Source organism: Trichosurus vulpecula, chromosome 3, assembly GCF_011100635.1.
Source record: "Trichosurus vulpecula isolate mTriVul1 chromosome 3, mTriVul1.pri, whole genome shotgun sequence".
In the NCBI taxonomy this organism is placed as follows: domain Eukaryota; kingdom Metazoa; phylum Chordata; class Mammalia; order Diprotodontia; family Phalangeridae; genus Trichosurus; species Trichosurus vulpecula.
Window position 1 is genome coordinate 1,932,745 of NC_050575.1, and position 14,312 is coordinate 1,947,056.

Below are 14,312 nucleotides of genomic sequence, written 5' to 3' on the forward strand. Positions count from 1 at the left end.
GGATGGATGATTCCTGTGTGTGTGGCTAGGGGGAACATTTTTTTTCAGTTCTGCCAGCATTAAAAAAATGACTTCCAAAACTTAGTTTTTCCAACCATGTTTTGTGCTGTTCAGGTCAGAACAATAGAAAAAACTCATTGGCATCACTAGAGAGGGGATTTGGGGAAAATCAGATCCTAGGAACTGAATGATCTCGAATCAGAAGTATTAAAAACAAAAAACCTAGGAGTTCTTCAGCAAGACCATTTTTCTCCACGAATCTCCCATTTTCTTGTCCCTCGACACATGTTCTGTTTCATGAAAAGTTGAATCTCAGCTCTCCGTAGAGATTGGCATAGTCATCAGCATCTGGATGAGTCTGTTTTCTGAGGGAGGTCTTAAGATTGTTTTGATTCTCTGTGTATATTCTTGGAAGTGACAAGGAAAAGAACTGCTAGAGGGTCTTTATATAGATTGTGCACTCTGCTCCCCAGTGGTGAATTTCCTGACAGTGCCCCCTGGGGGCAGCTATCTCATTTAACTAATAACACCTGGGGATTTGCTCATTCTGCTTGCCTTTGCTGCTGGCTTGATTCAGCCCTAAATGAGATCCCAGGCAGTCAGTCAAGTCCCCTCAGGTTGGGGAGGCAACTTTCAGTAAGAGAAATTAATGTCCTTGTTATATGTTAGCATAACATATATATATATACGTATATACATATGTGTGTGTGTGTGTGCGCGCGCGCGCACGCATAGATAGTATAATCTATTAGGCATTAGGAAAACAGAGAACTAGCGGATGGAAAATGGTTCAGTCTTTGTCAGCAAAGAAGGAAACAGAACAGAATTTTTTCTGCTGGCCCTTTAAGGTTAGGACCCTAGTCAGTTCTGTGTCATGTTTAGCATGTTCAGTTGGCTCTACTCAGTGGAGTTTTAGATGCCTGGGGACGTGGCCTGAAGTGAGCAGACTCTAATCTCTCATGTATGTATTTCGGTGCCAAAGAAATATTGCTCCATCTAAGGGGCCTACAAAGTTGCCTGTGTGTTAATGGTATGGAGCTGCAGCCTTCTTTATTCAGATAATTGGGGTAGATGACAATGTAGATTTCCACTCCAGGACTGACTGTTCTTCTGCTTAAGAAAAGTGGAGGGAGTATCTCATATGGCATTATGTCCAACAATAGATGCTGGCTGATCAGGGTTGCTGTCTGGTTTTCTTAGAACATAAACACCATTCTGCCTGTTTCATCTCTCTATCAAACACAAATCACTATGGCAATAGGTTTGTGGATGGTGATGCCTCCCCCTATGCTCACTGTTTGATCATCCAGGAGGAAGAAAAATAAGTTCAGACGCAATCTGAAAATGATTTATTTTCTTTCCTCCTTTAAGACCTTCTCTTGCACAAAGCAGGTGTTTTGCTGGCTCCTCTTGAGCTCGGAAGGTAAATGTACTTTGTTGGGTTTTTTGATTGATGTGGACATCCCTGTTACACTAATCGCAGGGTCTGTAGGAGACAACCATTATTATCATGGGGACAATATGAAACTTTACAATGAAGACTGCTCTCAAAGGAGTATATACAGGAAGCCTAAAGTCTCTTCTATTCCAGCAGTGAAATCCCTTGCAAGGTTTACACTCTCAAGGCTATTTTTTAAGTCTCCTCCTTCCCCCCCAAATAAAAAATCAGTGCTGAAAATGTTCTTTGTATCTTAACTCTGTAGCTGCGGTATGCTGTGTTTTTGCTATTGATTTACAAATTTTATTGTCAAGCCCTAAGGATGCATATGGATTATTCAATAGTGTGACAAATGGCTGGGCTCCGAATTCTGTATTGCACAGTGAGTTCAGAAGCTATATTTCTCCATAGGTTATTTTAGGCACAAGACTAGTGAGCTGTCATTTCTTCCTTGTGACTTAAAAGTGTGTGTGCTTGTGTGCGTTTGTGTGTGTACACTCAAAATGGATCTGAATATCAGCTGTGCAAACCCAGCTCTGACAGAACTCTTAATGTTGGGTTGGGCTGGGCTTCAGAGATTTCTCTCTGGAAATGCTACCTGGGCTTGATTTGTGCAGACTAGCTAGAGGCATGACTGGTTTAGCTCTCTCTGAGCCTCTGGTCATTACAAATAATGAATATTCTGGGAGCAAATGGATCTGTAACTGAAAGCTTCTTCCCTTTTCTCCCCACTCTTTCCTGGTTTCCTTTCCCCAACTGCACTGTATGGAGCCACTTGAGCTGATGAATGCACAAACCTTTTGCAGATGGTTTGGTATCATTCTACTTAGAAATATCATCTGTCTCTTCTGAATGAGCAACTTTATATGTTTGAGGCTTCTTTTCTTCCACAGAGAAAAATTACACTGCTGTTTTTCTTTTCTTTTAAACAGAAATGTTTACCTTGCCTGGGGACTGGAAATGTCCCAGGTAATGCTGCTTGTGTACGTGTCCTTCCCCCCCGCCCCTGGTACAATATCTGTTTTTCTTCTTCCCAGGTTGGTGTATTTATCAGTCTGCCCTGCTTGAGGGCAGACATGAGGAGGCAATCATCTTAGAGCACCAAACCACCACTGCCACTGCTTTGGCCATCTGCCTCTCGAGCCTGACTCTTGGCTGGGCTGGAAGGAAGTGTCTCTACTGCAGGCCTTGCATGCATTATTCACGGCTGAGATTTCACATTCACTTAAATGAACCTTCTAAGTACACAGAACTTTTTCCTACCCGGTTCTTAGCATGACTCTGCCTCAGGGTACAGTTCAGATTCTGCCCTAATTATACTGGAGCTCAGCTTTCATTGCAAAACATTTAGGATGCTTGGTAATAGCCTTTTTTTGGGAGGGGGAGAGAAGGGGCATAGGTTTTTAAAATTGCAGAGAATAGCTGATTTATTATTTTGGAAGATATGTTTCTGAGTAGGGAAGTTCCCAACTTAGGGATGCTTCAGTGCCGTAGTGCTGAGGTTCCTGTTCTTACTGAGGCAGTAAGGGCCTCCTAAACTAGGCCAGCCACTTAGAGATTCAGCCCTCTTGCAATGTGTTGAAGAAGTGTGGGCATGAGAACTAGATCTGGTCCTACAGTAGAAACTGACAGCTTCTGCCCTCTCCTCCTTGCCCTTTCCCCTAACCCTCAAAGTTGTGTTGTTTCCTAGGAGAATTAGAGAACACAGACATGTAAAGTCACTTCGTCTGTCTCCATTCACAAATGAAGGATTCTTGCTATCTGAGACATTTTAACACATGACTATATAGAGAACAACCTCTTCCCCCTTGAATTTCTTGAGCTTCCATGATAGAATCTCATTGAACTAACATCGTCATTTTTCCTGGTTTCCCTATGGAATCAACCCTTCCTTTGGGTGTAGTAATTGAATTTTTTTCTAAACTTTGTTAATCCGGGTGATGACCAAGACAGTGATGTACAGTGATGGCTGCCAGTGACACTGACCATCTCCGGGCTTAGTTCTCAAAAATACTACTTTGAGATGATGATCTGTGTTTCAATTGCAATTCATTCCCCACCCCCATCCCCGCCCCTGCCCACACACACACACACACACACACACACACACACACACACACACACACACACCCAACCAACCAGGGGAAGTATGAGATAGAGAAGGGCTAGAATATGTGAGCAAAGACATTTATGAATAGAGCTCTAAGATAGATTTTCTGTAATCCAAAGGATTTTTTAACGTCCTTTCATTAGAATATACCCATGGCCCATCAAAAAGCGCTATTTCCTTTAGTAAATGCTAATATTCATAGGGTGGAGCCTCCTTGGATTGTGCCTATGTGTCAGGATGAGGATTCACATTATCGTTCAGTCTTTTTCAGGCTTTGTGACCCCATTGGGAGTTTTCCTGGTAAAGATACTGGAGTGGTTGGCCATTTCCTTCTCCAGCTCATTTTACAGCTGAGAAAACTGAGGCAAACAGGGTTAAGTGACTTGCCCAGGATCACACAGCTAGGAAGTGTCTGGGGCCACATTTGAACTCACGAAGATGAGCCTTCCTGACTCCAGGTTGGGGCACTATCCATTGGACTGCCCAGCTGAATTGTACCCTGAGGCAGATCCGTGCTAATAACTGAATAGGAGACAGTTCTGTATTCTTAGAAGACTCATTGAGAGGTGTCTTGCTATTACTGTTTTAACCATTATTGAGAAAGCAGTCAGTTATCTAATCGGCGTATCCTAGCCCTTAAAAAAATACAGTACCCCGGTGGACAGTGACCCTTTTTTGAGAGTGAGAGTTCTTCTCCAAGGTTGGGGGACCATAGTGGCTACTTCTGACCTCTCCAGACTCCTTTACCTCTACCTCCCCAGGATTTGGCTCTGTGGCTTTTTTTTTTTTTTACCGTCTGATTGACCTTCAAGCTATTTCTGGAAGTGTCCTGGGCTTATAGTGTCAAGGGCACTTGAACTGACCAGCTGTGGGCTGCATTTTATGGATGCCCTTTGAAACTGACTTTATTGTGTTCTACAAATGCCTCCTTTCTGGGCGCTTCCTTATGGCCTGGGGGCCCCAGAGTGGGTCATTCATGTAGCGTTCATTTCAGATGTGGTTGGTGATTAATTTCAGGGGATGGGGACTTGCTGTTCTCTGCACCGTAAGTGTAGCACTTGCTAATTTCATTCCTTGCACTCTCTGTCTGAAATGAGCTGAGTCCTCGGTGCCCATCTTTTAGTACCTTTGTGTTGCTAGACTCTCTTGGCAAAAATTAGGCTAATGTCTCTGACGACTACATTAGCTACTCAAGTGAGGTTCTAAATGGAAGGTATACTATACCAAGTCTGTCTCTAAGGTATTACCTTTTTCTGCCTTTTATTATTCAAATTCATTATCTCAGTATTTTGCAGCAGCCTGGCACACTCGTTTAGTACAGTGCTTTAGTCTGGATGCTGAAAGCCATGATCGATTTTTAAGACAAGAGAAAGGTAGAAAAGGGAACAGGAGAAATGATGTGATGTGATGGACTAGCAGCTTCTGTGACCTTTGTGCCAGCTGGGTCAACTAAGAAAGGCATGTTACTGATAGTCTGAAGGCAGATGCAGAAGAGAAAGAAAAATGGGAAGGAAATAGGGAAGAAGTAGAAAAGGAGGAGTAGAGGACTTTGTGAAGTGTTTGGTAGAAGATGGCAAAGGATTGACTTCAGTCAAGTGGCATCTGTATCATGGATCAGGTACTTTCAGGGTCGTCTCTGTTAGTTCTTACACATTTAACACTTTTATTATGGACCTGCTATGCTCACACTGTTGCTGAGGGTACAGAATAATGAAGTCACAGTGTCTGCTTTCAAAGAGCTTACACTCCACTTGTCTAGCTGTTTCTGTGGCAGGAGGTTGACTGCTCACACCTTTAGTGGTGGGAAGCTCACTAGCAGATGGAAGCAGAGGGGATCATGAGAACTTGGTTCTTGCCAAATGGTCCGTTTCAGTTGCTGCCTATGGTGTTTTAAGGCAGTAAGAGTCAGGGTTTGGTAACTCTAGGCCAGGCTAGCCCAAGGCGTCCTTTTGTCTGGTCTATTTGCTTTACAGCAGGCATGTATTATGTTTGTCTCACCACTGCTGTGTGTAGTCCAGGTTATTTATCTTAGCCTCTCTGGGCATGTTTCTTATAGCCCCCTCACAGATGAGATAATAGGTTATTTTGAGACAGTACACTAAGAATAGGTTATCTCATTGTTTCTTTTAGATATAGTTCTGGACTATAATAACAACTGTTAAAAGAAGAGACAGGTCATTGAGGAGGTGGAGTAGGCTTTGTGAAGAAGTTGGGACTTGAACTGGACCAGAAAGATGAATAAGTTTAGGCTAAGTGAAATGGAGGCCATTCTATATGGGAATATTAGCATAGAAATAGGAATGAACATGGTATGAGAAGTAGACAGTATTTTCTCTCATTTCATATAAAGTATATCTGAATGGTAGGAAAAATGCCTAATTAAGTCGTAGGGTGCTAGATTCGTAGAACATGGAATGACAGAGCAGAAATGGACCTTAGAGATCGTCTAGATCAGGGCTTCTTAAACTGCTTTCATTTGCAACCCCTTTTCATGTTTCAGCGGCATTCGTTGGCATGGCATGGCATGACGGCACATGCAGTGCAAAGTGTGTGTGCTTTGTGTTCAGAACCAAAGCTGCAGTGAAGTTGCACAATGCAACACGGGCAAGGGCTGCCAGAAACACCCCGGATTCGCTATGCATTTGATTTTTAATTCATTTTTGGTCATTGTGTGTTCAGAAACTTTTTACTATTGCCAAATTTTTCACAGCTGTGACTCACAGTTTAAGAAGCACTGTTCTAGATCAGGAGGTTTTGACTCTTTTTTGTATCATGGACCTTTTTTTGTCAGTCTGGGGAATTCTGTAGATCTCTTTTCAGAATATTGATTTTAAATGCATAAAATAAATATGATTACAAGGAAACTAGTCATTTACATTGAAATATAGTTACCAAAATATTAAATAAAAACCACTAAGTTCTTGGATGCCAGGTTAAGAACCTCTGATCCAGGTGAAAGGCCTACCTTAAAGGCAATTCTAAGCCATCTCAAGGTTTAGGGCAGCAAAACACTTACTTGAAAGAGTACTCAAAACATCTCAGGCCTTATCCCCTAAGCACAGGGGAAGGAAGTGGCTTGCTCTGAAGGGTACTCATGATCCTTCTAGATACTGATCTCAGAGCTCCTAATATATTGACTTTGGAGATTTTCTGAATTTTCAGAAATTGGGAGCTGAGTTGCCTGTGTCACAAATAGGTTCTTCCGTGGCTGGATCTCATTTCCTGCCATCTTGATGTGAGATTCTGGACATGGTGGGGAATATAAATTCTGTTCAGCACACAGGGACTTAATTACCAACTCATTCTTCCTCTATCCTTAGGGTTTCAGAAATTTAGGAGATCCTGTAACCTCTCATTTCCTTTCTCTCCTAGGGAGAAATGATTCACCCTACCCAAGCCAATTCTTTGTCCTCCTCGAGACCTCCCTGCGGTCCAGGCTATTACTGCTTCTTTAATTGGACTTTTCCAAAATCAAAGGAAGCCCCTCTTTATGTGTGCCATTTAAAATTTTTTTCTATTCTGAATTTAATGAATATACAACAAAATTAGAAGAGAAATAGATCAACTGCAAACCAAAATGACAATAGGCAATACTATATGAAAGTTTCTTTTTAGAAAAGACTAACAAAATTGATAACAAAATAATTTAAGGCAAAATCACAACAAAGCCAGAATAAAAAATACCAGACTTTTCTAGTGTACCAATATGTACTTCCAGAGGAATATCTTCAAATATAAAATAACCGCTTTTTCGGTTCCTGGCTTCCAAGATGACCAAGAAGAGGAGGAACAACGGGGGCGCCAAGAAGGGCCGCGGCCATGTGCAGCCCATCCGTTGCACCAACTGCACCTGCTGCGTGCTGAAGGACAAGGCCGTCAAGAAATTTGTAATGCACAACATCGTGGAAGCTCAGGGACATCTCCGAGGCCAGAGTCTTCGACTCCTATGTGCTGCCCAAACTGTATGTGAAACTACATTACTGTGTGAGCTGCGTGATCCACAGCAAGATAGTAAGGAATCGCTCCCGTGAGGCTCGGAAGGATCGGACGCCCCCACTCCGATTCAGACCTGCAGGTGCTGCCCCCAGACCCCCTCCAAAGCCCATGTAAAGAGCTGTCCATCAACATTCCTGAACCGATCAGAGGAAAATAAAATAGTTGGTCTATCTTTAAAAAAAAAACAAAAAAACCCCAGATTTATAGAACTTCAAATAGAGATCTTGAAGAATCCAGTCTCAGAAAAAGAAACAGAACAATCTGTAAAGGAACTACCAAAGAAATAAACTCTTGGTTCTACTGTATTTCTAAGAGAATTCTATCAAATTTTTAAAGAACAGTTAAACTAATATTGCATAAATTATTCTCAAACACTGAGAAAGAAAACACCCTACCAGAATCCTTCTGTGAGACAAATATAGTTCTTTTTAAAATTTAAAAATTTATTTTTTTAGTTTTTAACATTCACTTTTATGAGATTCTGAGTTCCAGTTTTTTTCTCCTTCCCTCCCTTTCCTCTCCCCTCCCCAAGATGGTAAGCAGTCAGATATAGTTTTATACATGTACAATCATATTAAACATATTTCCACATTAGTCATCTTGTGAAAGGAGAATCAGAACAAAAGGGGAGAAACCATGAGAAAGAAAAAAACAGAAAATAAAAAAAGTGAAAATAGTCTGCTTCAATCTGCATTCAGACTCCATAGTTCTTTCTTTGGACGTGGATTGCATTTTCCATCATGAGTCTTTTGGAATTGTCTTGGATCATTGTGTTGCTAAGAAGAGCTGAGTGTGTCAAAGTTGGTCATCGCACGGTGTTGCTGTTACTATGTACAGTGTTCTCCTGATTCAGCTCACTTCATTCAGCATCAGTTCACTTAAGTCTTTCAAGGTTTTTCTGGAATCCTCCTGCTCATCATTTCTTATAGAACAATAAATATTCTATTGCATTCATATACCACAACTTGTTCAGCCATTCTGTAATTGATGGGCATCCCCTCAGTTTCCAGTTCTTGGCCACCACAAAAAGAGCTGCTATAAATATTTTTGCATTGTGTCCTTTTCCCTTTTTTATGATCTCTTTGGGATATGGACCTAACATTGCTGGGTTAAAGATTATGCACAGTTTGGTTGCCCTTTGGGCATAGTTTCATATTGCTCTCCAGAGTGGTTGGATCAGTTCAGAACTCCACCAACAGTGCATTAATGTTCCAATTTTCCCACATCTCCTCCAACATTTATTATTTTCCTTTTCTGTCATATTAGCTCATCTGATAGGTGTGAGGTGGTACCTCAGAGTTGTTTTAATTTGCATTTTGCTAATCAATAGTGGACAAACATAGTTCTAACGGCTACCAGAGAAGGATAAATCACAGAACAACGGTAGACCAATATCATTATTGGATATTGAGCCAAAAAAATATTAAATAAAATCCCAGCTTGGGACTCCAGCAATACAGCCAAGAGCTCATTCATCATGATCATATTTATTTAGTCCATCCTCTGATTCCACTTCTTCAGCCTCTACTTTAGTTCAAGGCCTCATCACTGCTTGCCTCTGGATTATTACAATAGCTTTCCAATTAGACTCCCTACCTCCATTCTACTCTCTCCTTACCAATCTGTCTCTCATACAGCAAACTGTTCATTCTGCTCATACCCGCCTTCCTACTTAAAAATCTGCTGTGGATCTCTGTAGCCTCACATCTGTCTCAGAGGATCTCCAGCTTCCTTCAGAAGACAGCTGAGGTAACCACCCTCTACCTGTGTTTTCTTCTCAGCCTGAAGCACACGATTCCTCTTGAAGTTAATCTGGATTACTCTGCATGTTCATCTTGCTTACCTGTGGACATGTTGTATCTACCCAGTGGAATGTTAGTTGCTTGCAGGGAGTACTTGTTTTATGGATGGAAAAATTGATTGTGGTCTCCTCTAGGGCAGGGACTGAGGGGTTGTTGTTTTTTGTGTTGCCGGCCCTTAGCCCAGAGCCCGGCACATAATAGGTGCTTAATAAGTGTTTATTGACAGACTGACTCAATGGGAATATCTAATTATTTGTTGAATTCTCTTGTGAAAAAGGTGACATAGGTGTCTGGGATAGGATAGGGCAGCCATGTGTTTTTGTAGGGCCTTTTTAATCCTTATGTGGTTATGCACTACATACCTTTTTCTTGCCCTCTCAAAGATACTGAATTAGGCAGAATTAGAATTTGATCACTTTTGGCAATTGAAATATTCTTATATTTTCCTAGGAATATTGTGGTAGAGAGACTGTAGTGTTCAGAGCTCCAGGACACTCGATCCCCTAGGTTCTGACCTCACAGTGGACTTGGCCTGGTGTAGAGGGCTACAGGGCAAGTCTTTTTGTTTAATAGTGTTTGAAGTGTACTGTTTAAACCTAATTATTCCACAATTCTTTTCTTTTTCAGTATTCATAGTATGGCTTCTTGAGAGTTTCCCTTAGACGAGGTAGGTCTGACCAAAGTTACAAGGGGCAAGCCAATCTAGAAATTTTGTGAAGCCTGACATGTGCATATCATTTATCTCCCCTTGTCTTCAGGTTTTATCTGTCTTACCTTAAAATATTTTTGAGGCCCCTGGGCCAATGCAGAAGCAATTTCTATTTCCATTTGGTGCTCAGCACATTGTCTGAGCTTAACCAAACAAAGGTCTGCTCTGTGTTAGGCATAGGACTTAGGTTGGGCCTGGGGTTCTTATTTCTTTGTGGGTCCAAGTAAACAAGGTTCTTTGCATCCTTTCCATTCTTCTGGTCGCAGTGAAGAGGCCAAGGGTCTCTTCCTTTTGAAGGGGGAACAGAATGTCCTTTCCTAGACTATTCAGATATCACAGTTGGGCTCAATTATCTGTGGAAATAGACTCAAATGAAAGAAGAATTTACAAAGGGAAAAAAATCATACCAAATTACATGCTACCTTTTGTTAAGTTACCCCTCTCACAGTGTCCAAGAAATAGAAGAAAAGCAAGAAAAGAAACCTTAGTACTTACAGAAGGTAAGCCGATTTCTCATTTTTCTTGGTTTTCGGTGCTCCTGACTGGAAATGCAACCAGCAAATGGCCTCCCTGCTGCCCCTTTTCCTCTTCTCAAATCTTCTCGACCCTAGGTTAGCCAGTCAATGTAAGTTAGTTTCTGGAGCCACATTATTCATTATAACAGCTTTAATCCTATTCCATTTATACTCTTCTGTGTATTTTTTTCCTATATACAGCTTGTTTCTTTCCCCATCTGGGCATCTGTCATCTCTCCCATAACCCCAACCTCCCTGCTCCTTTGTGCCCCTATAATAACCTTCTTATTTCTCTGCCTTATCCCATGTCTTATGACCTTCCAAACCCATATCATAAGTTCTCCATTGCCCAGCTTCACCTACGTGATCTCTCCAGGGCCCTGCTTCTTCTCAACTGACATGCAACAGCAGCATTTCAGTTAACTTCATTTTCTGGTGAATGGTGAAACATTTTGTTTCTATTCTTATTGAAAATTCAGTCTACATTTTTGCCTTCATAAATACAATTATAAAAGAAACCCAAAAGAATTCAGAAGGCTCTGTGGGATCTTCTTTATAGTTTTAAAAACTTATTGTGAAGATCAGTTATCATAGGGATCCAACTTTCCACGTAGGTAGTGTAGACTAGTACAGCGACTTTTGTTTTACTTTTGTGGGGGAAAGGGTGTTGTCATTTTCTGCACTCTGTTCAAAGTGGGAGGGTAAAGTTTCAGTTAATAAAGGTCTTTATTCAGTTTGTACTGTATTGTGTTGCTTTTGTAGGACTATAGCTTTATGGTAGTATTTGAAGTTTTTCATGTTTCCTAACTAAATTGGGAGTTAATCCTTCTCTGCTTTGGATTTTGTATCCAAGTGCTTATTAACGCCAGTTCTATGAGTATAGGGACTTGGGAATGAGACAGGCCACATTTTCATCTTGGACACCATGGAATAACCTCAGAATCACAGAATTTGAGAATAGGAAATGACTTTAGCATCTATTTACTATGCCATCAAAAGGAACCCTCACTATAATAAACTAGTAAAGTTGTTGTCCAGTGTGTCATTTCTTAAGGAATCTTCCTTATAGGCAATTCATTGGGTATTTTAGCCAAGTTGGAGGATAGTGGTTGGGGCTGGTGACAGAGCTTCTTATCCAGAAGGGAAATCCTACATCTTTTCTGTATAAATAATGCCAACCTTTGGTTGAATTTCTAATGTGTGTCCTGTAAACTTTTCAACCCAAGTTTTGAAAAGGGACTTGAACCGTGTGATCTGATCCAGGTTTCAGTTGGGTAGCATGACATAGTGGAACCTGTACTAACTGGGTTGAGTCAGGAGCTTGGTGACTTTGGGCAAGTCACTTAATCTGATGGAGCCTCAGTTTCTTCATCTTCAGAAAAGAAGCAGTTGTATTTGCCCTGTACCTCATAGGGTTGTGGTGAGTGTTAGATGAAAAGTGCATATAAAGAGCTTTTGTTTAAAAAGTGCTGTGTAAAGAAAAGCTGGTTTTGATTTTGCCAGTATTTGGAGGTAAATTGCCAACTCTGATTCTTGTTTTCCTATAAATTCACCATTTAGGATCTATGTAACTTACTGGGAGTTTTCATTTTGATTTTCTAGTGTCTTGAGGGTACCAAAGGATTACTTGAATTGGCCATCTTTCGTTGCTTATTTTTTACTACTTGATTGGGACTCCTTCTATTTCTGGTCGTATATCTCTTCAATAACATTATTTTACTTCTTAGATCCAAATAGTTATTGGTAATATGCTAGAGCCTGTTGTGTTCAGTTGCCTTTTGGGTTATTTGTAATTATTATTTGTTCGAAAATGTGGTGTTCCATGATTCAGGTCTGTGTAACATGCCTAGGAAAATCTAAGTATCCAAAAAAAAAAAGATGCCATTTGTAATGGGCAGTTTGGGAATATTGAAAACACTGCACCATTTATTTCTCTTATTTCCCTCCCTTTCTCAATTTCAGACTTGATTTATTATATACATTTGTAGTACTTTCCCAAGATAAACCTGTTGATGGATTAATTCCATGGGCTACCTCTCCTCAGGGCAATATGGGTTTTTATCCACTGTATTTTTTGGGTGTGGGTGGTTTAAAGTACTTTTCTCCATTACAGGTCAGTATATATTTCATCCCCTTTACTTTTTGAGTTATTTATGGATAAAATAATTTCTTTTACATTGTTCATCAGTAACAACCTCCTTTAGACCTCCCAAAGTTCTTTGTTTTATTATTCTCTAATACACTTATGTGATATTTTAAGTTGTAGCTTTCTATAGGCATCATCACTGAACTAGAAAGTAAGCTCCCTGAGGGTAGAGCCTAACTAGGTCTTAATTAAACTTGATACCTTTCCGTGCACATAGGGCACACTTATTTTTCTTAGCCAGCCTTGTGGTGTTGTGGGGCTATATGCAATTTGTCGATTTCATTTGTGCTGATTCTTAGTACTACTGTTCTTTGCCTAGTATTTCGATCCAATTTTATAAAGTATATTTAGAGTTTAAATTATAGTCTGGAGGATTGCAAGAAGGTGGTATCATCAGGTGAAAGGATTTTAAAAATGGATTTTTGAATGGTAATGGTAGAGCTTTGGTCTGGAAGTGTCAGTGGAGGACAATTTGTTATATTATCTTCCTTTCATTTTATGAGCTAGTGCTAGTGGGAAAGTGAAGAGTTTCTTTCTGTGGGAGAGGATTGCAAAAGCAAAGATGTCTTTGAGGAATATCAGGTTTCACTTGGAGCCAGGAGGTAGAAGGTGTGATTGTGAACCAAATCGGTAATGTAGGGAGTTTACTTAGGACATTTGATAGGACACAATGGAAGAGTCCAGTAAATGGACTTACAGGGATTAAATGAATACCAGGAAGATGTAGTTCACATTTATGTAAGAATTTTAGAGCTGCACCTTTCTCACAGCAGTCCTGTGAGTCAAGAAACGCATCACTTTCCAAGAAAGAATTGAGACTTTGAGAAGGAGAGGGTGAAGAGTGGGTATCTGTTCCTGGTACCATCACTGCAGATTGACCGATGAGAGGTAGAAGACAAATTAGTGCAATATAAATCGTGTTGGCATGAATACTTGAACCATGCTGATAGGTCCCAGCCTGTTCTGTCCATGTCTCCCATAAATATTTCATATTTTGTAGGGGATACAGTCAACATTCCAGAGACTTTCTCAGTTTTAGCTTGCTTCTGTTATATGACTGAATCACATTTCTCATTCCTTCATGTCTTTGATGTCATGTTATCCACAGCTTCTCTTGTGTAGGTCTTTATTATAGCATGTTATAGTTTGCTTAGGCCCTCTCTACTTTGCTTCTGCCCTTTGAGGGACCCTTCCATTATTCATAGTCATACAGCATTATCAGAAGAATATTTTTGTTAAATGCGGGCCTTTGTTTCGGGAGGTTATTAAAAAAGTTATATACATTCCCAAAGGCAGTCCAGCCCACTTTCTTCCTTCTTTTCAACTCTAGGCTCATTATCTCTTTGCATTGTCTAAATTATATGCTTTAATGGACCAACTCCATGGGTTAGGTAACTGATTTCATAACATAGTGTGGACAATAAGATATTCTTCATCCATAATTAAGCCAGAAACTCTTGAGTAAGTATAAATTATGTTCTCTTGCCCGATTCAATCACCATGATGTCTTCCCTCACCAGGAACATCTACAGAATGTTGCCCTCTGAATGAAATCTTTCATTTGGACTGTGCATGGGACATCTTTCATGATAGTGC

General features: G+C 40.5%; 1 protein-coding gene and 1 pseudogene across 3 annotated transcripts in view; both read left to right on the forward strand.

Moving 5' to 3' along the window:
• Window positions 1-14,312, forward strand: part of SIL1 (SIL1 nucleotide exchange factor) — a 268,621-nt gene that overhangs the window by 117,266 nt on the left and 137,043 nt on the right. The window lies entirely within an intron of this gene.
• On the forward strand, window positions 6,954-7,766 carry LOC118843091 (annotated as a pseudogene).